General features: G+C 45.0%; 1 protein-coding gene across 1 annotated transcript in view; it reads left to right on the forward strand.

Moving 5' to 3' along the window:
* The window catches only part of CDK1 (cyclin dependent kinase 1), a gene marked incomplete in the record, with an annotated part of 842,019 nt that overhangs the window by 180,125 nt on the left and 634,937 nt on the right, over positions 1 to 26,957 (forward strand).

A 26,957-nucleotide genomic window follows, 5' to 3' on the forward strand; every position in this document is an offset into this window, starting at 1 on the left:
TGCCTTTCCACAGCCCTCACCCAAGCCAGACTATCACCACGGACGCCTCAGACCTCGGTTGGGGGGGCACACATGGTAGACAAGCGTATACAAGGCCTATGGACACACGACCAGCTGAACCTACACATAAATCAAAGAGATGCTGGCAGTGAAACAGGCAATTCAGACAGTTTCTTCAACAAGGTCATTTGCTAATAAGTACGGACAACACCACAGTTGTGGTATATCAACAAGCAGGGAGGCGCACATTCATATCCTCTATGCCGGATGGCAATGGACCTGTGGAATGTGGCCCTGAACCTCAACATTCAGCTCCAGGCCATATTTGTGCCAGGAAAAGAAAATGTACTAGCAGACACCTTAAGCAGAACTACCACGGATGCCCACGAATGGATGCTGCATCCAGACATCTTCAAATCCATTACAAAGAAATGGGGGCTGCCAGAAATAGACCTTTTCGCATCCCCACACAACCACCAATTGAGAAAATTCTGCACAAGGACATACCACCCACTTGCTTGGAAGGTGGACTCCCTATCCTTCAGTTGGGAAAACCTAACAGCATATGCATTCCCACCTCTTCCTTTGATGCACAAAGTGCTACTGAAGATCAAAGAAGATCACCCAAAGATCATACTGATAGCTCCAGACTGGCCGAGGCAGCATTGGTACCCACTTCTGAGGAGTATGTCTCGGGCACACGCATGGCCTCTACCTCTAGTTCCTTTACTGCTAACACAGAACAACTTCAAGATCCTGCATCCAAACTTGAAAACACTGCAGCTAGTTGCTTGGAATCTTACATAAAACAAAATAACCCTGACTTATCTCAGAGGGTTAAAGACATTATCCTGGAAGCTCGCAGACCCTCCACAAGGAAAACTTATTCAGCAAAATGGAAAAGATACCTCATTTGGAGTGCAGCAAAAGGAGAAAATGTATCATTGGCAAACATAGCTAACATCCTGGAATATTTAGCAGAACTTTTCCACAATGGCCTGTCTTACTCTTCCATCAAAATTAATGCATCAGCAATTTCAGCAGAATATAACATGGATCCTCCAGTCTTCTCTCATCCTCTACTCAGGCAGTTTCTTAGAGGAATTAAAAATGTAAAGCCTCCTAGGAAGCCACCTTTGCCTACATGGGACCTGAACTTTGTGCTAGAAAAGTTAAGACTTCCCCCTTTTGAACCAGCAGCAACAGCAGAATTACAGTTCTTATCTTGGAAAACTGCTTTCCTGCTTGCAATCACTTCAACAAGAAGGGTTTCTGAATTACAGGCATTAATGGCAATACAGCCCTTCCTTATCTTCCATCAGGATAGAGTGTCCTTGAGAACTAACCCTTCTTTTATGCCAAAGGTGGTCTCCAGGGTATCATTGAACCAAGCAATCCACATACCAACTTTCTTCCCCAACCCACAGAACAGGGGGGAAAGACTACTGCATACCTTGGATGTACACAGGCAATTGCGCTACTACCTGGACAGAACCAAGAACAATAGAAAAACTGACCAGCTTCTGGTAGCATATGCAGCAGGAATGGAAGGAAAAGCAATTTCAAAACAGACAATCTCAAAATGGATAGGAAATTGCATTAGATTTTGTTACTCTTCATGGAAAGACAACTCCAGAAAACATCAGACCTCATTCCACAAGGGCTACAGCCACTACTACAGCTTTCTTACGAGGAGTGGCTACCAAAGACATTTTAGAGGCTGCTACTTGGAGCTCCGTGCATACATTTGCCAAGCATTATAATCTACCTTTATACTCCAGATCCCGAGCAGGTTTTGCCACTGCTGTTTTGCAGGGGATCTTAACTACACCATAATCTTCTTAGTGCCTCCTCCCCCAGTTTGGCTATGGTATTCTACCTATTTGTTAGGACTGCAGATGCATCCTTGAAGGACATAGTACAGTTTTGTACCTACCATAAATGTAGATGTCCGAGAGGTATGCATCTGCAGTCAGGATTACCCGCCCTCCTTCCCCTCTGTGGTACTCCTAGGGTATTTGCCCATCTTGTAGCTAGCTGGGGGAATCTGTTATGGTGTATTTGTTTGTATATATGTACATACATGTTTGTTTGTTTGCTCTCTACTGTTTGGAATCATTTGCATTTATCCAAATTTAGCCTTCCTAGAGGGCACCTGGCATCTGGGGCAAGAAACACTGAGGAAAATGGCGTCGGCTGATGCCTTTATACCCAATTGACAGCAGCTATGACGTCGGGTGAAGTGCGACATCAGCCGAGGCCAGACCCAGACTTTGGAATCCGGCCGACCGAGGGGCTGCCTGAGGCAGGACAACCCATTTGTTAGGACTGCAGATGCATACCTCTCGGACATCTACATTTATGGTAGGTACAAAAGTGTACTTTCAGACATTCAGACCGTTTCTTCAACAGGGTCATTTGCTGATAAGGACGGACAAGACCACAGTCATGTGGTATATCAACAAACAGGGAGGCACACACTCATATCCTCTATGCCGGATGGCAATGGACCTGTGGAATGTGGCCCTGAACCTCAACATTCAGCTCCAGGCCATATTTGTGCCAGGAAAAGAAAATATACTAGCAGACACCTTAAGCAAAACTACCATGGATGCTGCATCCAGACATCTTCAAATCCATTACAAAGAAATGGGGGCTACCGGAAATAGACCTGTTCACATCCCCACACAACCACCAATTGAGGAAATTCTGCACAAGGACATACCACCCACTTGCTTGGAAGGTGGACTCCCTATCCTTCAGTTGGGAAAACCTGACAGCATATGCATTCCCACAGTTGGGAAAACCTGACAGCATATGCATTCCCACCTCTTCCTTTGATGCACAAAGTGCTACTGAAGATCAAAGAAGATCACCCAAGGATCATCCTGATAGCTCCAGACTGGCCGAGGCAGCATTGGTACCCGCTACTGAGGAGTATGTCTCGGGCACATGCATGGCCTCTACCTCTAGTTCCTTTACTGCTAACACAGAACAACTTCAAGATCCTGCATCCAAACTTGAAAACACTGCAGCTAGCTGCTTGGAATATTACATAAAACAAAATAACCCAGATTTATCTCAGAGGGTTAAAGACATTATCCTGGAGGCTCGCAGACCCTCCACAAGGAAAACTTATTCAGCCAAATGGAAAAGATACCTCATTTGGAGTGCAGCAAAAGGAGAAAATGTATCATTGGCAAACATAGCTAACATTCTGGAATATTTAGCAGAAGTTTTCCACAATGGCCTGTCTTACTCCTCCATTAAGATTCATGCATCAGCAATTTCAGCAGAATACAACATGGATCCTCCAGTTTTCTTTCATCCTCTACTCAGGCAGTTTCTGAGAGGAATTAAAAATGTGAAGTCTCCAAGGAAGCCACCTTTGTCTACATGGGACCTTAACTTTGTGCTTTGAACCAGCAGCAACAGCAGAATTACAGTTCTTATCTTGGAAAACTGCTTTCCTGCTTGCAATCACTTCAGCAAGAAGGGTTTCTGAATTACAGGCATTAATGGCAGTACAGCCCTTCCTCATCTTCCATCAGGATAGAGTGTCCTTGAGAACTAACCCTACTTTTATGCCAAAGGTGGTCTCCAGGGTATCATTGAACCAAGCAATCCACCTACCAACATTCTTCCCCAACCCACAGAACAGGGGGGAAAGACTACTACATACCTTGGATGTGCACAGGCAATTGCGCTACTATCTGGACAGAACCAAGAACAATAGAAAAACTGACCAGCTTCTGGTAGCATATGCAACAGGAATGGAAGGAAAAGCAATTTCAAAACAGACAATCTCAAAATGGATAGGAAATTGCATTACATTTTGTTACTCTTTTCATGGAAAGACAACTCCAGAAAACATCAGACCTCACTCCACAAGGGCTACAGCCACTACAGCTTTCTTACGAGGAGTGGCTACCAAAGAGAGGCTGCTACTTGGAGCTCCGTGCATACATTTGCCAAGCATTACAATCTACCTTTATACTCCAGATCCCGAGCAGGTTTTGCCACTGCTGTTTTGCAAGGGATCTTAACTACACCATAATCATCTTAGTGCCTCCTCCCACAGTTTGGCTATGGTATTCTACCCATATGTTCAAAAACGTACCAGTAGACCACAAACTAGAGAAAAATACAAAATACTAAGCAGTTGAGCACTCCCAAAGCCGATTTATTCACCAACAATAACGTAAGCAAAGTACAAACAAAGCTTTCGGTGAGCTCAGTGTCTCACCTTCATCAGACAACATTTACAAGCCAACTAGCATATTTTATGTACTAGATTCTTAATTGGTTAATAACATTCAGTTGTGCAGAGACCTATTCAATTATCAAAAAGGTATATAAATATCTTGTTCTAAAAAACTTTAAGAACCATCCTTTAGTAACTGATTTAAACATTTCGCCAAACAATATTCTAATTCAAAATGTTAAATAAACACTTATAGAAACCACTTATAAAAAACACATTTTTAAAACCCATATTGTGTCAAGAAAACTTTAAGCTTAGTGAGCTTAAAATTTATCTTACTCAGTTGTCCCACTCTACTTTAAAATCTAAAACAACATTTACACATGTTTATAATATATGTATGCAACACATGTAAAATGATAGAACTACAATAAATTCTCATCGTATTCTATCAAAGAAATATTTTAATTAAAAATCAAATAAATTTACAAATAACTTAAAAGAAAATAAGCCCATAGGTCTGAAAATTAAACACCTTAGGCTTATTCTACGTTGTGTAAGCCTTATACATACTTACTACTAAAGTAATTTCATCTTCAAAAAGCAAGTAACCCCTAAAACACTCATCTTTTATTAGACAATTTCAGAACAGGAGCAATAGAGACATACTCATTTAAGCCTGGGCTAATATATGCCCATGTGCGTAGCTGCCAGTAAAGTTCATTTACTTCTAAATAGACCTGCCAAGGACCACTTAAATTGTCAACAAATGACTTTCCTATATGTTAGGACTGCAGATGCATCCTTGAAGGACATAGTACAGTTTTGTACCTACCATAAATGTAGATGTCCGAGAGGTATGCATCTGCAGTCAGGATTACCCACCCTCCTTCCCCTCTGTGGTACTCCTAGGTTATTTGCCCATCTTGTAGCTAGCTGGGGGAATCTATTATGGTGTATTTGTTTGTGTATATGTATATACTTGTTTATTTTTGTTTGCTCTCTACTGTTTGGAATCATTTGCATTTATCCAAATTTAGCCTTCCTAGAGGGCACCTGGCATCTGGGGCAAGAAACACTGAGGAAAATGGCGTCTGCTGATGCCTTTATACCCAATTGACAGCAGCTATGATGTCGGGTGAAGTGCGACATCAGCCGAGGCCAGACCCAGACTTTGGAATCCGGCCGACCGAAGGGCTGCTTGAGGCAGGACAACCCGTATGTTAGGACTGCAGATGCATACCTCTCGGACATCTACATTTTATGGTAGGTACAAAACTGTACTTTCGGCTTCGTCAAGGGCAGATCATGCCTCCTGAACCTGGTGGATTTCTTTGAGACAGTTACTCGGGCTATAGATAAGGGAAAGGAGGTACACACGGCTTACCTTGACCTTGCTAAAGCATTTGACACCATTCTTTCAGGTATTAAGTTCACCAGCCTGGGCATAAACCCTTATGTCACAAGATAGATCGCAAACTGGCTCAGACAGATCCCATAAAGTAAGAGTAGCGGGATCTATGTTGGAATCCAGACCAGTAACGAGTGGTGTGCCTCGGGGCTCTGTCCTGGGGCCCCTCCTGTTTGGCATATACTTCTCAGAAGTATAGGCAAGCACGGAAGGGCTGTGGCTGACTAAGTTTGCGGACGACTGGAAACTGGGTGCTATAATAGTCTCCGTCCGACATGGAGATCCTCCAGAAGGGCCTAAATGAGACTGATGCATGGTTTCAAAGCCATGGTATCCAGCTAAATGCAAAAATAAAATGCGTAGTAATCCCCTTTGGAAAAAGAGTACCCGCAAACTACAACATAGTAGGTAATCCCCTGAAATCTGAAGAAATAAGGGATCTAGGGACCCAAGTAGATAGTCAGCTTTCCTTTGATAACCATGTTGCCAAAGTGGTTAGAAAATCCTTGTGTGACCCATCTGATCAAGAAAGGGTTCGCATCAAGATCTAAGGATGTAATGGTGCCCCTCTACTCTTCCCTCATCAGACCCATTGAGTACAATGCACCAATTGGAATGTACCTGGCTAGACATCTCTAGCAGCTGGAGAGACCACAAAGGTACCTAACAAAGAGGATTACTGGCCTCAAACAGTTGCCCTACGCAGCACGATTGAAAAAGCTAAGACTGTTCTCTGTTGCATACTGCTTTCTCAGAGGCGATCTGTCTAACCTACAAAGCCATGTCCAACCCAGAATTGTTGAACATGTTCCATTTTAGCAAAACCAACTCTACTCGAGCTACACGCTCTAGGGATATAAACCTCAACACAACAATGAATAGAACATGCTGGAGGGATAGATTCCCTTCGCAGAGACTTCCCTTACTATGGAACAGGGTCTCGATCTACATAAGACAGAGCCCCTCACTATCACTATTCAAGAGGAACCTTGATGAGTGGATGGGTAACGGAAAGTTCACACCTGGGATCACACCAACAGCACTACTAGATAGGGGCCAAGGGTACTAGCTTGCTAGTACAAGGGTCTAGGGAACTACTAAAGAGGCGGTGAATACCGCACAATGTGGCTGGGCTAATATATGCCTTCGGGCAGATAGCCCAGTACCAACCTGTGAAGTATTTATTCTGTAAAGCTATTTTGCCTAGCTGCTTTTAACATCTGCCAGGTGAGTATCTGAACTTCAGGCACTGTCTTGTCAGCCACCTTGCCTAATTTTATTTGTCAAGAGTTTCTCTTCACCCCAACTCTGTTTTTTGCCAGCAGTAGCTTCAGAGAATGTGCTTAATTATTCCATTCATTTGCCTGTGGTATTTCCAAAATTCTTTTAGGAAGAATGTATAGACAATTCAGGTGCTGTCTTCATAGAGCTTAAGTTTTTTCAGAATATCTGACCAATTGATCTGATGTTTTCATTCATTTCTCAACCTGTGGTTTCAGCCTCTTTAGAAACTTAAGATCTGAAGTTCGAGCTCCTCTTTATCCTTTAATGCCTCATTTCCCCCACTTACCTCAGATCTTGTTTGCTGCTTGATTGCCTGCCGAACATCAAGGTTCTATTGCTTATGAGCTCCTTTAAAGTTTTTTGGTCAGAAACCATAAGGCAGTTGCCAGATGTTTTTCCTTGTTTTGTGTTATCCTGTCCTCTCTCCTGGCTAGCTTTTCTTCCCACGTTTTGTGCTGTACGGTCCTTTCCTTCTCCTTCCTCCTTTCTATAATTGCTAGTTCTGGTTGCTGTTTTTTTGGTTGTTCATGGCTTAGAAGTCAGATAAACCTTTGGGTTTTAAGAAATGTGGGCACAAGATTTCCTTATCTGATGCTCACAGGGAATGTGTTTACTGCCTAGGCCTAGCACAATTGGACTGTTCTTGTGGAGTCTGTGAAAGCTTTAACCTGCAAATGCTGGCGTAGGAACAAGCTCCATTCTAAAGGGCTTGGTTCCTACTCCTGCATCTTCTGTGCCTTCTGCTTCAGGGGCTCAAACCTCCGTCAAGAAACATAAGGAGGCCAGGGAATATAGAAAGTGTTCCTCTTGAGAGATCCTCCTGCAAGTTGCCAAAAAAAGGCTCCGAAAACCTTTGATCCAAGGTCTTCAGATCCAGCATTACTACGATCTGCCTCCTCAAATACAATCCCCCCCCCCCACCCTGTGCTTCTCCAGCCACTTTGGAATTGGGTGCATCATAGCAGACATCTCTTCTCAAGGAGGCCTATCCCAAGAGTGTCTCCAGGCTATCTTCAGCATCGTCTGTCAGGTCTTCCGGAGCTTGTCTGAGCATGAGATGGATAGACTGAGGAAATTTCTCAAGACACAGATCCATATGGGGGTTTTGCCAGCTCTGTCCCCTTCTGGATCCATGAGCAGACATTCTCCTTTCTGCCCTGTAGCTCCTTCTCCAATCTGATCTCCTGCTTCAGAGGTGTCTGATCAGTGGTCCTGAGAACGGAGACATCAGATCCAGAAGGAGTCATTACTTTGAGGCTAACTACCTCCCGTGCATGCTCTGCTCCAACAGTGTCGGGGCCTAGTTCCTCTTGGATCCAAAGCTTAGACGTAGAGTCCAGGGCGCTTACTTCAATTCTGAAGGTTTTGGCGCTGTCTCTTCCCTTGGCGTTCAGCCTGGCTCCAGTTCCCCCTTCATTGCGGATGATTGTGGGGACTCCAGAGAAGATTGCTTGGTCAGCTTCGGCTCTGGAGGGACAACTTTCGGATCTGTGAAGTCAGCTTGCCTTCAAGGTGGTGGAGAGGCTATTCTTTCGACTCCCACCATCTGATCTAGTCGCGATCTCCATAGGATCTGTGACCTGAGACTTAACGTCTACTATTGGGACAGCCAGTCCTGAAAATCCTCCAAACGTGGAACCCTTTATTTTTCTTCTGATAACTCCCTGGAGCACCCCACTGTGGCGGTCCCTCAGAAGAATTGTGCAAGGAGACAATTGGATTCCCCCCAGGAGTAGGTCACTGCTGACACTGGCTTTGTGGAAGGGAGGGGTTCCCCACATCTCCACCTGACTCTCGCCCCCCCCCCCCTTAAAGACCTCTTAGAACGTTTTTGGCAGAAAGGTGGAGGGTCCTCTTAAAAACCCTGACCAGAAGAGACTGCTTTTGGAGGCGTTCAGCACAGACCTATCTGCATCCTGGGTGTCCTCCCCTGTGGATTCACTTACTGACTTCGTATTTACCAGGGCATGGAAGGAACCGATCACTGCAGAGTCCATACCCAAACAGGTGGATAAGATACTCGTGCTCCCACAGACAGATTGTACTGGACCAAAGGGATCCTGGTAGATGCCTTGTTTGTGGCAGCCACCAAAAAGGAGCTGGCTCAGGAAAGCTCCACTGTCCATCCCCCTAACAGGGAGTCAAGTGCTTTGGACTAATTTGGAAAGATGGTTTACATTTCAGCTATGTTTACATTGTGAGCGCTAAACTACTTATCCCACTTCACCAGGCTACAGAAGGACTTGATCAAGGAACTGTCTCTAGCTCAGTCGTGGAACCCATGTCTGAGGAATGGAGGACCTTTCCCTCCAGAATGCCTACTCTCCAACATGTAACTCGTCCATGAGGTTGATTTTTCCCATGCTGCAGAGGGCACCAAGTTCTGCCAGTTCTGGTATTTCTATTGGGTGCCATGCCTGGATGCGGTTGTGTGATTTTGTGGAACCCTTCAATGCACCATTTAACAGTTTTTTTGTTTAGTCCCACAGATATGCACACTCCTGTAGTGAAAGAAGGAAATGCCTAATCTGCTGTCAGGAATCCGTTTTTCCACACCACGAAGATCCTTCTCCAGGATTCTGTTTGGTGGAAAAAAAAACTGTGGTTGAAGTCTCAAGGTCTTTTTTCAGAAGCTCAGGTAGACACTTCACCCAGGGGCACCGGTGGGGCATGTTTATGGTGGCAGAGGCTGCCCCGGGGCTTAGAGGCTCTGCAAGATCAGGGGTCTTGAGATTCCTTTTTGGACAGACCCTTCCAGCGCCACTGAAAGTGCCTGACTGCCTGCTCTGGAGGCAGTCAGAGGGCAGCCTTGATAGCCATCTCAAACTGATGGGTGCAAAGGATTGTATCCAGAGGATACTCCATTCCTTTTTTAAATCTCTCCAAGCCAAAAACTTACCTCCCTGATGTACCATAAAATCAGAGGGTAGCAGCAGCTATAGAAATTTCAAAGCTGCTCTAAGTCAGTGGAATGGCATCTCCTGGATAAGTCAGATCAAGCATTTATTAAAGGTTCTTTAGTCCTAAGGAAGACAGGGGACCCAAGACCAATTTTACATGTAACATCTCTGAACAAGTCAGTAAGGAACACGAAATTCAGGAATAGTCACAATCCAATCAATCTTGCCTCTTCTGAAGTTGGATGACTGGTTGTGCTCGTTAGACATGAAGGATGCATACTACCACATCAAAATGGACAAGTGCTCCAGATGGGTATCTTGGCTACAGGTTGGGAACCAGTCACTTTCAATTAGAGTGCTCCTGTTTGGTCTCGCCACAGCCCCCAGGGTGTTCACCAAATGCATGGCAGTAGTTGCAGTTCATCTCGGACTGTGGGGGATTCCATGTGTTTCCTTATTTGGACAGCCTCCTAACTGCTTTGACCAGGAATGTGCTCATCGAAGCCAGGGACTACTATTTGTTCCCACTCTCTGCATAGCCATTTACATGCAAAAATCTGTTACTACCTGTCCAATTGATGGACTTCATTGAAGCACATTAGGACACAACCAAAACTACGGTTTACCCCACCTTCAGATAGTGTTGATCTTAAGGCTGCATATCATGCAGATTCTAGCAATTCTGGAACCTCCAGCAAAATCGGTGCACAGGCTGTTAGGCTAGATGGCTGCCACAATAACCCTATTACCTACAGTGTGCTTGCACATGAGAATCCTACAGTGGACACTATTAGTCCAATGGTCTTCACACCATCCATTCACTGAACCCAACTGATAAAGCTTTCACATGTATGCAAAGATTCTCTCTGTTGGTGACTTCATTCCCTCAGTCAACCAATGATGCACCTTTGCCCCCACCAATCTGTAAGGCATCCATTGTCAGCTTGGCACTCTGGTGTTTTCTAGGACAGATGGTTCAAGGTATGTGGAATTTTCAGGAGACCAACTTGCATGTCAACATTCTGGATATGACAGTCCTTCTAGCGTTTCCAGCACTACGCAGCTTTCTCTCTCTCTAGGGACTATTGCTATGCAGATGGATAATATGTCTGTAGTGTGGTAAGTCAACAAGCGGGGAGGAATCCCAGATCTTACCTCCTGTGATGAAAAGCAGTGAGTGGCAATGGGTGAAATCTACCAACCCCTTTCTAACTGCAACTCGCATTCCAGGGAATACAACATTCTAGTACACAAGCTCAAGAGTTTTACTTTTGCCTAACGAGTGGTCTCTAAATCAGTTAGTGGCAAACGTGATCTTCCTCAAATGGGGTCAACATTGCTGCAATCTTTGCATCCCCCTTTCAACAGATGCAGCAGGTTCCTTGCGTTGATCCCCAGTCAGGGACAACCACCAAGAGATGGTTTAGTCCATACTTGGCCCCCCAGTGTACTTTATACATTCCTCCCCCTCCCAGTACACCTATTTCCCAAATTCCTTCAGAAAGCACACCGGTTGAAGAGCAAAGTAATGTCATTGCTCTCTTCTGGTCTAGTCAGGTCTGGTTTACCTTCCTTTGGTCTCGCCTGATCTGCTTGCTATGGACACTGGAACCACTTCTAGATCTATTCTTCCATCCCTCAAGGTAGACTCACCTGGATCTTCAAGGGCTAAAATTGACCACTGTTTCTCCAATTCCAATGATGGCTAGACATTCCAAGCTTTCATCCCCAGTCCAAAGCATTCTGTTTTTTTCCATCAAAATATCTACCAGAAAAATATACAAGAGAAAGTAGAAAAAAATTTCCATCTGGGCTCAGAAGTTAATGGATTATTTTAAAACTCCTGTTCTGGTAGTATTGGATTTTCTGGTGTTCCTTATCCGAAAATGGAGGTGGCTATTCCACTGAAAGTTTAGTTAGCAGTCATTTCAATTTTTCATATTGGAAAGAATTCTTCCTGTCTAGTTTTGACAAAACTGCAATTCTTCTCTGAGGTATCAAGGTACTTGTCTGTCCTTTGTCCTCCAATCAAAGATCCACCCCCCAGTTTGATTTTACAGGCATTGGGTCTCTTCCCCCCCCCTTTTGTACTTGGAGCTAAGGTAGATTTGAAGTGTCATTCTTGGAAAACCGCTTTTTTTTTAGTAGCCATCACCTCAGCAAAAAGTTTCTGAACTTGCAAGCCCTTGTCTAAATCTTTATAGGTAAAAAGGACTGGTTGGTCTACAAGGATACCCTGTCTTAACGGAAATTTAGTGACAGAAAAAATTAGTCTGCTAACCTACTAGTTTTCTTTCCAAATTTTCAAACAAGGGAGAATACACGCTGCATCTCTATGATTATCATAGGCAGTTGCATATTTATCTAGACAGGGCAAAATCTTACAGGAAGTCTCATCAACTGTTCATATCTTTATCGGATGTTAGGAAATCAGTTGCCAAATCCACATTGGCTAAATGGCTACGAGATTGCATTTCCTTTGTTTACTCGAAAGGTATTCCTTTGTCTGGATGTGTCAAAGCTTATTGTACAAGATCCATGGCGACATCTCAAGCCTTTTGCTAGTGTGTCAGTTGATGACCTTTTGTGGAGATGCATCTTGGTCAAATTCTCATACCTTTATTATACATAAATTGGAAATCATTTCCAGGAATATGGCTGCTTTTGGCTCTGCAGTGCTCTGGAATATCTTTCCATGAGGCCCACCCTGGGAGTTTTGTAGCAGGGTACTTTTCCACAGATTGAGCAGCGAATGAAAATGACCTCTGATAAAGAAGTTGTGTACATACCATAACATTCTGTTGTTCATTTTCAATTTTCCTCAACTTCCCTGCCCTCCTCCTCCCTTTCTTTAATTATGAAAGACTTGATGGAGATACTAGTAGGAACCACTGTTCCTATTTTGAGTCCCTGAACTGTACTCTTTCTCCTTTAGTTCTGTATGGTGGATATGTGGTTACTTCTAAATTTGTTATATAGATATTTTTCTGCATATGTGTTGGCAGTAAATTCAATCTGAGGCAGTCAGGGGTGGGGGTTGAGACATTATGGGATGGAGAGGAGGAGCTCTAGCTTTGGATCCTAGGCTTGTAAAGCAGGTGAGTCGGACCGAAAACCCACAGACTGAAGAAAGAAAATGGACATCATAGATGGAATGTTATGGTACGTGCATAACTTTTTTTTTTTTTTAGTTCTTTTCTCCAAGGCAAAATTGGGTCACTAGTATCCAAAGTGACCTTAGATGGCTCACTGATTTATATTTCTCACTTCTAAAAAGAAAAGGACTTGACTTTAACAAAACCAGCATGGGATCATTGCACAAGATCTGTTTCTTCCTCTTCTGCGTTTTTAGCAAGAGCCTGTATAGATGACATTTGTGGGACTGCCACTTGGTCTAATGCTCATACCTTTATTACTCATTGCAAATTGGATATGTTTTCAAGGTATAGGGCAGCATATTCTGTCATTCTCTGGACTATTCTTCCACGAGGGCTACCTGGGGTTTCAGCAGCTGCAGAGACTATCCCATTGGTTGCGAAACAAATGAAAAAGACCATCTGATGCGAAAGTTATGTACTTGCCACCATAATGCATCTGTCTTTTCATCCTTTCTCAACCTCCCTTCCATTTATGGAAGGTTTGTATGGTACTTTAATATGATCTTAAGGATATTCCCTTTTTGTCTGTTCCTGTTTTAGCTCCAGTACTTCTACCTTCTTGTCTCTGGTACCTTAACGCCCATTTCCTTTACTCATTTTTTGACTTTTCTGGTATGTAGTCAAAATAAAGGGATCAAACTTGATCTGAGGTAATGCATGGTTGAGTGGAGGAGCTTGAGCTATGGATCATAAGTCTGAAAAGTGACTGTTTGAATTCAAGACCCATCACTTGAAGGAGAAAAACAGACAACACATGACCAGATCTGAAGTGTTATGGTGGAGTACTGGGAATTATGGATAAGGGAGGAGTCAGAGTGCTAGCCCCAAGGAAGCTTCAGAATCTGGGCAGACGTCTGATCCAACAACCCATGTATTGAACTGGATGAAAATTGGACTTTATCATTATGGAAGTATGTACTTTTGTTAAACATTTTATTTAATAACACGTTTTATTGTATGGGTGCCTATATGTAGTATAGATTATGCAGCAACAGGTTTTTCTTTGCTAAGACAAAATTTGGTAAATGTTTCTAAGCCCGTGTTCTCCAGGTAGTTAACCAGTTGTTAGAATTTTGCTGCGAGTGGATTAGGGGTTTATCATAATGGTTAAGGTGTTTTACCTCGGACAACAAGGTACAGGGTTTGATTCTTGCATTTGAAGGGAAACTGGCTAGGCTTAAAATGGCCTAAAAGGCAGCTAGCTTAGTACTTAACAATAACAGACACTGAATCCCCTTGCAACTCCTACATTTCGTTGTACGTGATCAGTAGATCTAAAGTTTTCATTTGATCTTCAACCTGTGGGAATACTGATCTGGTACAGATCCAACCCAGCCACAATTTCCAGCATTGGATCCAAAGTCCTCCCCTACCCATGATCCCCCTGTCTCCCTACTTCCCCTTAGATCTCATTTGCTGCACGTCCAGTCAGCATTGTAGTGTGTTGCTACAAGTTCCTTGCAAGTGAATTTTAATATTTGGGACTCAACCACCCACCAAGAGGGATGGGGAGAAGCACCGACAGAGTGGGATAGGCCCAGGAAGTGGTCCTTCAACAAGTGCTCTCACCCGGCTCCCAGCCCGGGCTCCCCTCTGCTCTGGTTGCCCTGCTTTTCTCCGGAGCTGGAGGTCTCTCTGGGCCAATCCCCTTTATCGATCTCTTCCAGGTGCCTCTTAAGGCACGTATCTGTAGTTTCCTCCATCCGGTCCAACCACAGTCTTTCTGAAGTGGAGGTGGACAAAATGTGGAAATTCATCCAGACTAGTCTTGCCTGCCCTACCCTCCTCCTCCGAGGCTGGGAGCATGTAGTCTGCTTTTCTCCTAATTACTCCTCCTATCTGGCCATCGGCTGTGGAGTATTTGGGTCTGAGGCCTCTCAGTGTTGAGACTTTGGCGCTGAAGGTACCAGGTACCTTGACTCTGACCATTGCCTTGAGTGGTTTGGTTCCAACTAGTTCTGAGCTGTCCAGCTCTCTAAGCTGGATCTGAAGGGGTGGCGTTAGCTTCGAAGTTGGCCCATCCAATCTGAGTCTTGGCGCCATACACCAGAGTAGGGGGGGGGGTCTGTCCAAGAACCCAAACCAGATGAGTCGGTTTCTGGATGAGTTTGGCACAGGACCCTCTACCTCCTGGGTGTTCCCCTCCCATGGATCTGCTTGTGAATGTGATTACATCTCGGGCATGGAAGGAACTTGACACAGTGGAGCCCATCCCCAAGTTCCTTGATAAGATTCTGTTCGCCTTCTGACAAGCAGCATTGGTGTAAGGGGACCCTGGCTGATGCCATGGTGGTTGCGGTGGCCGCCAAGAAAGAGCTCACTCAGGAGAGCTCTGTCCATCCACCACACCAAGAGTCTTGGGCCATGGACCGTTTTCAGTAAGCGGGTTTACTCTTCAGCCACGTTTGCCGTGCATGCGTTCAACCACTTTGGCACATGATCAGACTTCAGCAGGACCTGGTCAGAGGTCGCGGAGTGTGCCCCAGGGTCCATGTCTGCAGAAGAAAAGGTATACTTCTGTATGGCCACCCTCGCTTCCATTTCCAACAAACCTCTATAAAGCTTCTGTTGCATGCTACTGAAGATGCCTCTAGGGCAGTCAGCACAGACGTTGCCATCAGGCATCCCACCTGGCGCTGGCTTTTTACATTCTTTCAGCCCTTCAAGGCATCTCTTACAAATGCCTCTTATGATGGCTCCACCTTCTTTGGAAAAACTGTATGCGAGACATTGGTCCAAACCGAGAGAATGGAAGACCTTGTCAGCCGTCGGGATCCGCTTCTCAACCCCACAACGATCCTTTTCCCGGAATCAGTGGGTGGTGAAGAGGATGTTGCCCCAGAAGCCTCTGGGCTATTCCCAAGATGCTCAGGACTTGCCCTCCACCAGAAGCTGAGGGGGATATGACTGACGCACCATCCTTGCGACAGAGGAGGTCTGAGGAAACAGGGGTCTGAGGATTCCTTCTGGGACAGACCTGTGCAGCAGCCCTGAAGGGTTGCCTAACTGCTGGTCTCTCGCTGGACACAACAGCCTGGGAGTCTCACAGCCTATCACTGGATGTTGCAAATCATACCCAGAAGGTGCTCTATCCCCTTCATTCAAATTCCAGTTTTGCCCAAACACCTCCCGGGTGTTCCACCCGCGAAACGTGAGGAAGCAGCAGTGGAAAATCTCCAAGCTGCTCAGTCATCCAGCCCACCCCCCCAGATCAGTCCGGATTAGGCATCTGTTCCAGGATGTTCTTACTTTCACTGTTGCAGTCATTACATTTGTGTAATCTGCTGGCAGGTTGCCCTCAGTCGGCCTGATTAACAAAGTCTTAGGTCCTGCATTGGTTCCTGTCCCTTCTTCCATGATGTCAGGTTGTCAGGGGTATAAAACATGCAGTCGACACCATTACATCAGTCTTTCTTGCCATGCGGTGCTGAAGCAGAAGCAGTTTGCAAATGCCTGTCGGCCGACTCCTGAAATTTTCCTTTTCGAGTTTCAGAACCGAAGTCTTTAACTTAAAGCTCAGTACCCCCATTGGGAAAACATTTTCTTGCTCCTTACCGATGTCAGTAAAAGTTAATAATTGTATTACTTGTGGAAAGCAAATACCTCAAAGATTTTCATTCATACTGTATTCCTTATCTAGGCCCTGACCACGATGTACCTTGCTGTCGGTTTTGCGCTTAATTTAATCAGCGCACTATCCGTCGTCGGTACATTTTTGCCTCTAAATATTTTGGTTCAGGGTTTAATTATCCAGAAATGTCTGTTAGCTATCTGACTACCAGGATTCTGAAAAAACGCAAAGATAGACACAAGCCGCCAAGGTCCAAAACTGCCAACGATGCTTCTAAGCCAGTTGCCGGTACTCAGTGAGGCACTTTTGCATCCCCTGATACACGCTACTTCTGATTCGCAGGCCTCTACTGAGACCCATTCAGAGTCTGGTATGCTTCAAGATGCTTCATTTATGGAACCCGCGGATGTCTCTACCTTGGATGGGTCCAGAGCCGCTGTTCAGGCACAGGCTTCTGAGGGTGCATTCAGGCCTACAGGCTTGCATATTAAATGGACACTGCCTTCATTACTAAGGCCTAAATCTCTATCTATGTCTAAAAAAAGACACCCAAGCCACATGTTCAGGCCCCTATGCCTAAAAAACAAATTATCAAAATGGCTGAAGATCTAATTGGGGTAGTCAACCCCCCCAAGAGGCCTTTGGCTGAGCTTGATTATGAATCTTCTGATCAGGATTCTGTTTCTTCTGACTCTTCTAATGACCTGGATTTGTCCATACCTACTTATGAGGATTTTGATGCAGAGGATTCCATTCCCTCTTCTTCCCCTCCTGAGGATTTTTCTTTTGGGGAAACTTTACGTACATTAAGAGAGCATTTCCACTGGGAAAGTCAGGAATTTTCTGATTCAAAAAAAGTGGATTAGGTATTTCCTTCTACCTCAGCATAGGCCTTTCGCTATATCTCCTGTATTAGACAAGGTTGTTGTGTTTTCGGAATCCAGTTTGGCCCCTGATTCCCTGCCTCCGGCTCCTAGTAAACCTGACAGATACTACAGGATTCCTGAGTCCCACAAGTTCCTTTTCAAAAATCCTGTTGCAGATCCAGAAACCATTTCTCAGGGACCCAAGGGCATTAAGTCTTCTACTGCTAAAAATCCTACCCCTTCTGATAGAGACTCCAGGGCGCTGAATAGATGGGGTAAAAAGGTTTATACTTCTGCAACCTTGGCAATCGGAGCTTTAAACTGCCAATTTCGTATGTTAAAATATTAACAGCATATTATTGGACTGCTTAAACAGAGAAAATGATGATTCCTGATTGTGGAAAATAGATTTACAGGATTTAATGCATTCTGCTGAACAAGTTGGAAAACATACTTTGCATTGTGGTTTTGATTCTTTAGAGGCCTCCTGCAGGGCTGTTACTGGGTCTGTGCTTAGAAGGCAGGCATGCTTTGGCTTAAGGAGCAATCTTTGCCTGATCATGTTAAAGCTAAATTGTTGGATGCTCCTTTAAATCAGGACCACCTGTTTGGCAATAAGGCTGAAGAAGTTCTAAAAAAGATGGAAGATGAAGCTAAATCTATGCAAACTGTTAAAGATTTCTTAAGTGCAACCTCCACGATTTAGTAGGCACTGGCCTACTAAGAACTGGTCTTTTTCCAGCCCCTTCCAGATCCTCTCAAGCCAAGCCCAGAGACTGCATAAACCTCAGGTTCCAGTCCCAGGGGACTCTCAGAACTTAGTGGTGGTGGTGGGGGTCTCCACTTCCAAATCTGGAAATAACAAGACACCCCCTATGGTAAACAAGTCTCGATTACTTCCTTTTAAAATTACCAAGCACTTAGGGGGGAAAGATTGCTCTTCATGCAAAGAACTGGGAACTCATAACCCAGGACAAATAGTGTCCCAGGGATACAGATTTAATTTCCACACGTTGCCAACACCAAACTGGTGGCCAGACCTGCCCCTAAATCAGTGGGCAGAGGCTCAAAAACAAGTACTTCCCTCTTAACCGTGGGGGCTGTTCAGCTGGTACCAGAAGAGGAAATGGACAAGGTTTCTATTCCAGGCTTTTTCTGGTACCCAGAAAAGACAAATCATGGCATCCAATCCTAGACCTGTCTACTCTAAACACCTTTCTGGAGATTCCAAAATTCAAGGTTCTGACTCTTCACCAGTTACTTCCTATGCTAGGCAAAGATGCCTAGTTGGCAACTCTAGATTTAAAAGAAACATACCTGCATATCCCAATCAGGGAATCTTGCAGAAGATACTTACACTTCAAAGCAGGCTACTTGCATTATCAGTTCTCTGCACTGCCCTTTGTGAATACCCTGGGCGCAGTAGACAAGCCAAAGTGCCTGGCTCCAGTTATTGCATTTTGCAGGCAAAGAAATACTCAAATATATCCATACTTGGACGATTGTCTAATTCAGGCAGAAAACCAGGGCATACTTCTACGTCATCTGGTGTTTGTAAAAAAGGGTCCTAACTTGTCTGGGGTACACCATAAACGAAAAGAAATCACAAATGGTACCCTGTCAACAGATTGCATTCCTGGGTTCAAGCTTGAATACAACTGCCCAGATGGCTTTCCTCATGCCATAGAAGCAAATTCATTTGGTAACTTACTTCAAACAAGTGGCCACAAAAAAAAACATGCTATCTGCAAGATAAATACTGCAAGCCTTTGGGTTTATGGCCTCCTGCAATCTTCTAATTCCATATGCAAGACTGCATATGAGGAAACTACAGTGGTACTTGGTCTATGGAGTCAACATCGCCACAGCCTGGAAACAATGATTCCTATCTTACCTTGCCTCCACCTGGAGTTCCTATGGTGGGCAGAGGCCTGTCACCAAAACAAGGGACTGCCATTCACACTACCCCCTGCTGCCCAAACCCCAACTACAGATGCATCAGACTATGCATGGGGGCGGGGCTCACCTGGCAGGGAAGTGCATTCAGGGCAAATGGAACCCAAATCAAATGCACCTACATATCAATCAAAAAGAAATGTTAGCTGTACAGAATGCTCTGACAGCCTTCAAGGGCTACATTCTTCCAGGACAACTAATGGTAAAGACTGACAACACTGTTATGTGGTACATAAACAGGCAGGGGGGTACACATTCCTACCCCCTCTGCAGACTAGCCATGGCATTGTGGAACAAAGCCTTGAGCTACCAAGTGCACCTACAAGCTCCAAGTCCTGCCAGGAAAATTGAGTACACTGGCAGACTGACTAGGCAGAAAACTCATGGACCCACACAAGTGGCAACTGGAACCACAGATTTTCAACATGTTGACAAGAAAATGGGGGAGCCCAGACAAAGATCTATTTGTCTCCCCCCCAGAACTACCAGTTGGACAAGTTTTTTGCAGAAGGACTCCCCACAAACAAGCCTGGAAAGTGGATGCTCTAAACCTATCAGTCTACACCTTTCCCCCTCTGCCTCTGCTCTCCAGAGTTCTGCTAAAAGTCAAAGGACAAACCAAGGATGATTTTGATTGCTCCAGACTGGGCTCGCCAACACTGGTACCCACTCCTGCACAGTGTCGCAAATATCTCCATGGCACCTGCTTCAGACCCCTTCCCTGCTGTCTCAGCAGGAGAGCCATATTCTGCACCCTCAGCTTCCAATATTGAAACTTGCAGCCTGGCTAATCACTTAAATTCACCCTTATCCCTCAGCAAACCTGTGATGGATGTCATCTTGGAGGCGAGAAGACCTAGGATTAGAAAATCTTACGCTGAAAAATGGAAAAGATTCTGTGCCATCTTTAGGGATGAGCACAGCAGAGCCCAGTTTACCTCAGATTTTGCAATACTTAACTGAGATGCTTCACATGGGCCCGTCTTTTTCCTCTATTAAAATCCACACCTCGGCTATTTCAGCTCACTATAACACAGAAGCACCCCTCTTCTCTCATCCTCTGCTCAAGCAGTATCTTAGAGGGGCAAAGAACTTGAGACCACCCAGGAGAGCCCCTACCTGGGACCTTTAACTTTTGTTTTGGAGAAGCTCACTCTACCTCCTTTTGAGCCAGCTGCTACTGCAGACTTAAAATTTCTTTCTTGGAAAACAGCCTTCCTTTTAGCAATCACTTCAGCTAGAAGGATATCTGAATTACAGGCCCTTATGGCAGTGGAGCTTTTCATCATCTTTGGTGTGGACAGGGTATCAGAGGACCGATCCATCCTTCACGCCCAAGGTGTTTTCCAGTGTGGCTCTTAATCAGTCCATTCATTTGCCAAACTTCTTTCCCAATCCACAAAACAAAGGGGAACGGATTTTGCATTCCTTGGATGTGCACAGACAACTTGGATTCTACTTGGACAGGACTAAATCTCAAAGAAAATCTGAACAATTGCTGGTAGCATTTGCTGCAGTGGCAGAGGGGAGGGCTATTTCTAAACCATTTCTAAATGGATAAGCCATTACATTCATTTCTGCTCTAAGCACCATGGAAAACCCATCCCCCAGGGGATCAGATCTCACTCCACCGGGGCTGCATCTACTTCTGCAGCCTTTCTCAGAGGTGTTCCTACCCGGGATATTCTAGAAGCTGCTACCTGGAGTTCTGTTTTTACTTTCACCAAGCATCATTTACCAATTTTTTCTCTAAATCCAGAACTGGTTTTGCCACTGCTGTCTTGCAGGGCCTTATAGCTGGCCCTAATGTTGTAAACTCCTCCCAACAAAGCAAAGCTATGGAAAGGATCGTCATGGACCTCATAAAGATATTGGGGACCTACAGACACTGGATCCTACCCAGTTCGGCTTTAAGGCAGACCCTGCCTCTTAAACCTGGTCGATTTCTTTGAAACTGTCACCAAGGCCATTGACGAGGGAAGGTGGTCCACACAGCCTACCTGGACCTGGCAAAAGCCTTCGATACAATACCCCACTCGGGCATTATATATAAGTTCACCAGCTTAAATATAAACCCCTATGTCACTAGATGGGTTGCAAACTGGCTCAAGGACAGAACCCGCATGGTTAGAATTGCTGGAGCCATGTCAGACTCCAAACCAGTTACAAGTGGCATCCCACAAGGCTCAGTCTTAGGACCTCTCTTGTTCGGTATATATTTCTAGGAGGTACAGGCCAACACGGAAGGACTGTGGCTGACCAAGTTCGCAGATGACTGCAAACTGGGCGCCATAATCGACTCTCCAGCCGACAAGTATCCTCCAAAAGGGCCTCCTAGAAACAGACAATTGGTGCCAGAGCCATGGCCTCAAGCTAAACGCCAAAAAGTGTATAGTCATCCCCTTTGGCAAAAAGTGCCCACAAATTACCACATAGGTGGTAATCCATTATGTACAGAAGAAGTAATTAGGGACCTGGGGACCCAAGTTGATGGTAATCTCTCATTTGACAATCACGTGGCGGAAGTGGTTAGAAAAGCATTTTATATAGCCCACCTAATCATGAAGGGAGTCACATCTAGATCAGGGGAGGTCATCGTGCCTCTTTACTCATCCCTCATCAGGCCCATAATTGAGTACAATGCCTCTTTTGGGATGTACCTTACCAGACACCTGCAGCAACTGGAAAGACCCCAAAAGTACCTCACCAAGAGGATCAAAGGGCTCAAACAGATGCCATATGCTGCCCGGTTAAAGAAACTACAGCTCTACTCCGTGGCATACCGCCTGCTCAGAGGCGATCTGTGCCTGACATATAAAGCCATGTCCAACCTGGAATTAATGGACATGCTGCACCTCAGAAAATCCAAATCCCATTGAGCTATGCGCTTGAGAGACTTGAACCTTAGCACTGAAATAAATAGGACATGCTGGAGGGACAGATTCATAACCCAGAAGCTCCCTTCACTCTGGAATAAAATCCCAGTCCAGGTTAGGCAGAGTCCCTCATTTCCTCTCTTCAAGAGGAATCTTGAGTGGATGGGAGATTGTAGGTTTACCCCGGGTATCACTTCTGTGTCACTGTTAGACAGAGGCACAGTATACTAACCTCAAAAAAGGGCATAGCAAAATTAATTTAAAATGGGTGGCGAAAGCCAAACACACTCTGGCTAGGCTTATAAAAGCCCTAGGGCAGATAGCCTAGTATGAACCTATGAACCATAGCTTTGGGAATCTACCCAAATTTAATGATTGCAACAGTGAAACACTAAGAACATAGTACACACTTACCGTAAATGTAGATGTTCAAGTGTATTCACTGTTGCAGTCCTGGTTACCCTCCCTCCAGCCCCCTACTTCTTTCTGGCTATATCTCTACTTTCCTTTACTATGCTTAAAATCCTTTTTGGTGCATTTGCTTTTGGTTGGAGGTATACTTTTGTGTTTTTAATTTTATTTGCTCCCCATTAGGGGGGCACCTGAAATATGGGGCAAAAAAACTGATGTAATGGCATTGGCTGCATGTTTTATATCCCTGACGACCTGACATCATGGAAGAAGGAACAGCAACCGACGCAGGACTCAAGACTTTAATCAGGCTGACTGAGGGCAACCTGCTAGCAGATTACCCAAATGTAATGACTGCTACAGTGAATACACTCAACATCTACATTTATGGTAAGTGTACACAACTGCACTTTCTTTTTAGTGCCAAAGACCAACGGGGGTGTCGAGACCCATTTTGGATCTTTTAATTTTAAACCTGTCAGTTGCCAAAACAAAATTCCAGATGGTCACTGTCCATCCATTCTGCCCTTTCTGCAGAGAAACGACTGGATGTGCTCTACGCATCTCCAGGATGCATACTACTGTATCAAAATGGACAGGCACTCTTAGAGGTTCCTCCGTTTCCGGCTGGGGGCCTGTTATTACCAGTTCAGAGCACTACCTTTTGGTCTCGCCACCTCCCCCAGAGTGTTCACCACCAAAGTGATGGCAGTGGTGGCAGCTCACCTGCGGCTGCAGGGGTTCCAGGTATTCCCCAACATGGACGATTTGCTCCTTTCCGTTCAAGGCATCACCTTTGTCAAGCTAGGGATCTCCTTCTCCAGACCACCCACCAGCTGGGCATAGCCATAAATCTCAAGTCCCTATTATATCTGGTTCAAGTTCTAGATTTCATTGGAGCTCTGTTGGATACCACTCTGAGCAAGATTTTTCTAACTCCGGACAGACTTCAATCCCTCTGAGATCATGTGTTGTATATTGTTAAGACCCAGTATCCCCCTGGGGAGCTAGTTCTTTGGGTGTTGGGGTCCATGGCAGGTTTGATCACCCTGATTCCCCCATGGCTAGTCTGCATTTGAGGGTTTTCCAGTGGACCATGCTAGATCTGCCATGATCTCTTCCGGTTTGTCTCTGGCCTGAAGGGATTAGCTTTGCTGGTGGCTTCAGTGCCCGGACCTTCTTCTGGGTCGTCTGTTTATCCTTCCTGTCCTGATGACCACTTACTACTACTTACTCAGGGGTGGGTGGGGCATTGCATGGGAAGGTCAGTCCAAGGCACTTGGTTTGCCCTAGAAACCCATCTACATATCAACGTCCGGAGATGAGGGTGGTGCTTTTGGCATTGCAAGCTCTTCATACCCATCTTCCCTAAGGAACTATTGCCATCCAGACAGACATATCGGTAGTCTGGTACATCGACAAACGGGGGGGAACCAGGTGGTATCTCCTTTGTCGCGAAGCCATGAGATTGTGGGACTGGGAGATCTCCACCGGCTGTCTTCTGGTGGCAATGCACCTTCTGTGGAAGTCCAACATTCTGGCGGATAAGCTTGGATCTGTTCTGATGCCTTACAAGTGGTCTCTGAAATCTTCAGTAGTGGAACAAATCGTTCTAAAGTGGGGCTTTCCTTGCTGCGATCTGTTAGCCTCTCCTTGCAACGTGAAGTGCAGTGAGTTTTTCTTTTTGACCCCCCCCCCCACAGGGAGTCCCCCAGAGTCACACTAGTTCATGCTTGGCCCTCCAGAGTTCTGTATGCTTATCTTCCACTTCTCTGGTCCTGAAATTTGTACAGAAAGCTTGACGGCTGGGGCAGTTAGTGATCCTCATTGCCCCATTCTGGCCTCGCCAAGTTTGGTTCCCCTCTGTGGTCTCATGCAATATGTTGTTCTGACATTTGGATCCGGTTTCAGATCTGATCTCTCTTCCCTCAGGCATCCCATACCCAGATCTAATTAGTGTGAAGCTTATGGCTTGGCTTTTCCAGTTCCAGTGATAGCTGGGATTCCCAGGCTGTCTTCTCCGGTTAAGATTTTAGTAGTGGCTCAAATCTTCCACTAGGAAGGTTTATTCCAGTAAGTGGAAAAGTTTCTCAATATGGGTGTCTTGGCACGATTTGGACCCTTCTTTTACTGCTCCACTCCGTCATGTTGGGGTTTCTGGCAGACTCTTCATCACGCTGCCAGTTTTTCTACGGTAAAGGTTCAGCTGGCAGCCATCTCCAGCCATTATATAGGAGACCATCTGACTACCCTAGCTTCCTCCAAGCTTTGTAAGACCTTTTTGAAAAGTACCTTTTTACTCCGGCCTCTAGTCAAGGACCCTACACCCCTTTGGGGTCTTACTCTCGTCTTACAATCCTTGGTGTCTTACCCTTTTGAACCAGCAGCTACAGTGGATTTACAATTCCTGGCTTGGAAGGAAGCTTTTCTGGTTGCTATTACCTCGACTAAATATGTCAGAATCAGACCTTCTGTCAAGCCCCCTTATATGGTGTTTTATAAAGACAGGGTTTCCTTACGGACGAACCCATCCTTCTGAAAGTGGCTTCAGAATCTAACATTAACCAGGTCATCAATCTTTCCCTTGTTCTGAAAGTTTGGAAAGAAAGCAGAGTATAAATTGCATTTGCTTGATGATCATAGGCAATTGCATTTCTGTTTGTATGGAACAAAGTCCTTTTGTAAGTCTGATAATTTTTTTTCCCTTTTCTAAATCTTTCTTGGGGAAACCTGTATCAAAGGTAACAATTACTCGTTGGATCTCAGGTCATAGCTCTGGCCTATACTGCCAAAGGATTATCTCCACCAGGTCCAGTTAAGGCAATTCTACCAGGTCTGTGGCTACTTCAGCCTCTTGGTATGGGGTTTCTTTGGATAACATTTGTTCTGCAGCTACTTGGGCATCCATCGTACATATTTATTTCTCATTCTAAGTTGGATCTCCTGTCCAGAAGCAGGGCATCCTTTGGCTCCACCGTTCTTCGGAATATACTTCATGATGACCTCCCAGGGTCGTGTAGCTGGGGACTCTGTCCCACAGGTCAGATAAAAAGTTATGTACTCACCATAATGTTCCATCTGAGTTGTTGCTTTTCATTTGTCTTCAGCTGTCCCTTCCTCCTGCCTTAGGTGAGCTGTGTGGTGGACCAGGTGGAAGATGCATATCCTTTACTATAGTAAGCCTTAGTCTTCCTTGTGGTACTTTCATGGTATTACTGCCAGTGTGTTAGCTAGTTGGTTAGGTCGGGGTGCTACTGTCTGCAGCCAACTGAGGGGAGGTGGGAGACTGGGATTATGGTTAGGGGGAGGAGCTTGGAGCTCTGATCTGATGCTGGAAAATGTGGCAAAGTCAGATCCGTACCGGATCAGTTTTCTCATAGGCTGAAGACAAATGAAAAGCAGTAGCTCTGATGGAACGTTATGGTGAGTACTTAACTTTTTATTTCTGGTACCTTTTCCATGGTGGTTGGCATTTGTGCAGTTGTCTGTCCTCTCATATTTGCTAGGCACTACAAGTAGGACATATGCAGGCTCTGGTCTTTTAAAGCCACTAAGGCATGTTCCCATGACTGTCGCCACCAGGAGAATTAATCCAAGAACACTTGGTTACAGAGGATCAAAAGTTATGTACTTGAGTTAAAAATAATTCTGAGTAATTTGTTTGGTCTTTCTCTCGCTGTCTCGCGCACTCTATTCCATGTAGGCACAGATATTCAGAGGACATTATGTATATTGTGAAGGAGGGTGGGGAATCTAATGAAAGAAAGTACTGACTAGTAAAGTGTCTGTCTAGATTCTTTCTTATCCCAGTCCAGGAACCCTTAGAAAGACTAGCGTCATTGGTCTTAGAATATCTCGGACACCTGTATAACATGCATGTTTTTTCAACCGGTCTAACCAAGGGATTCTCCCTTTTATTGTAGGCCTTCGTTTGTTTCTCAGGGGTGTGATCCATTTCAGTCCTACCAGAAAAGCAGATTGCTCTATCATGGTATCTCAACTATGTCCAAGCGACACCAACTTTGGTTCACTTTGAACCATCAACAGCATTGCCCCAACCCTTTTGTTTGTTCTCTTGGAATTCACAGTTTGTGGTTATGCTGTCATGGTTTGGAGATTTGAGATGGAGTAGCTGATGTGTAAATGCACCCCTCTGGTATTCTGTCAGAACAATATGTCCTTGTGTTCCTCCATGCCATAAGTAGTTTCAGAACTGATGCTTAAAACTATTAATTGCCACATTTAGAACAACAAAATTCTGAGAAGTGTCCATTCCCTAGATGCGCATACAGCCGAAATGGCTTCTAACTAAAATGTCTC

The sequence above is a fragment of the Protopterus annectens genome, chromosome 14.part0 (genome assembly GCF_019279795.1).
Source record: "Protopterus annectens isolate FY-2018-M chromosome 14.part0, PAN1.0, whole genome shotgun sequence".
Lineage (NCBI taxonomy): Eukaryota > Metazoa > Chordata > Ceratodontiformes > Protopteridae > Protopterus > Protopterus annectens.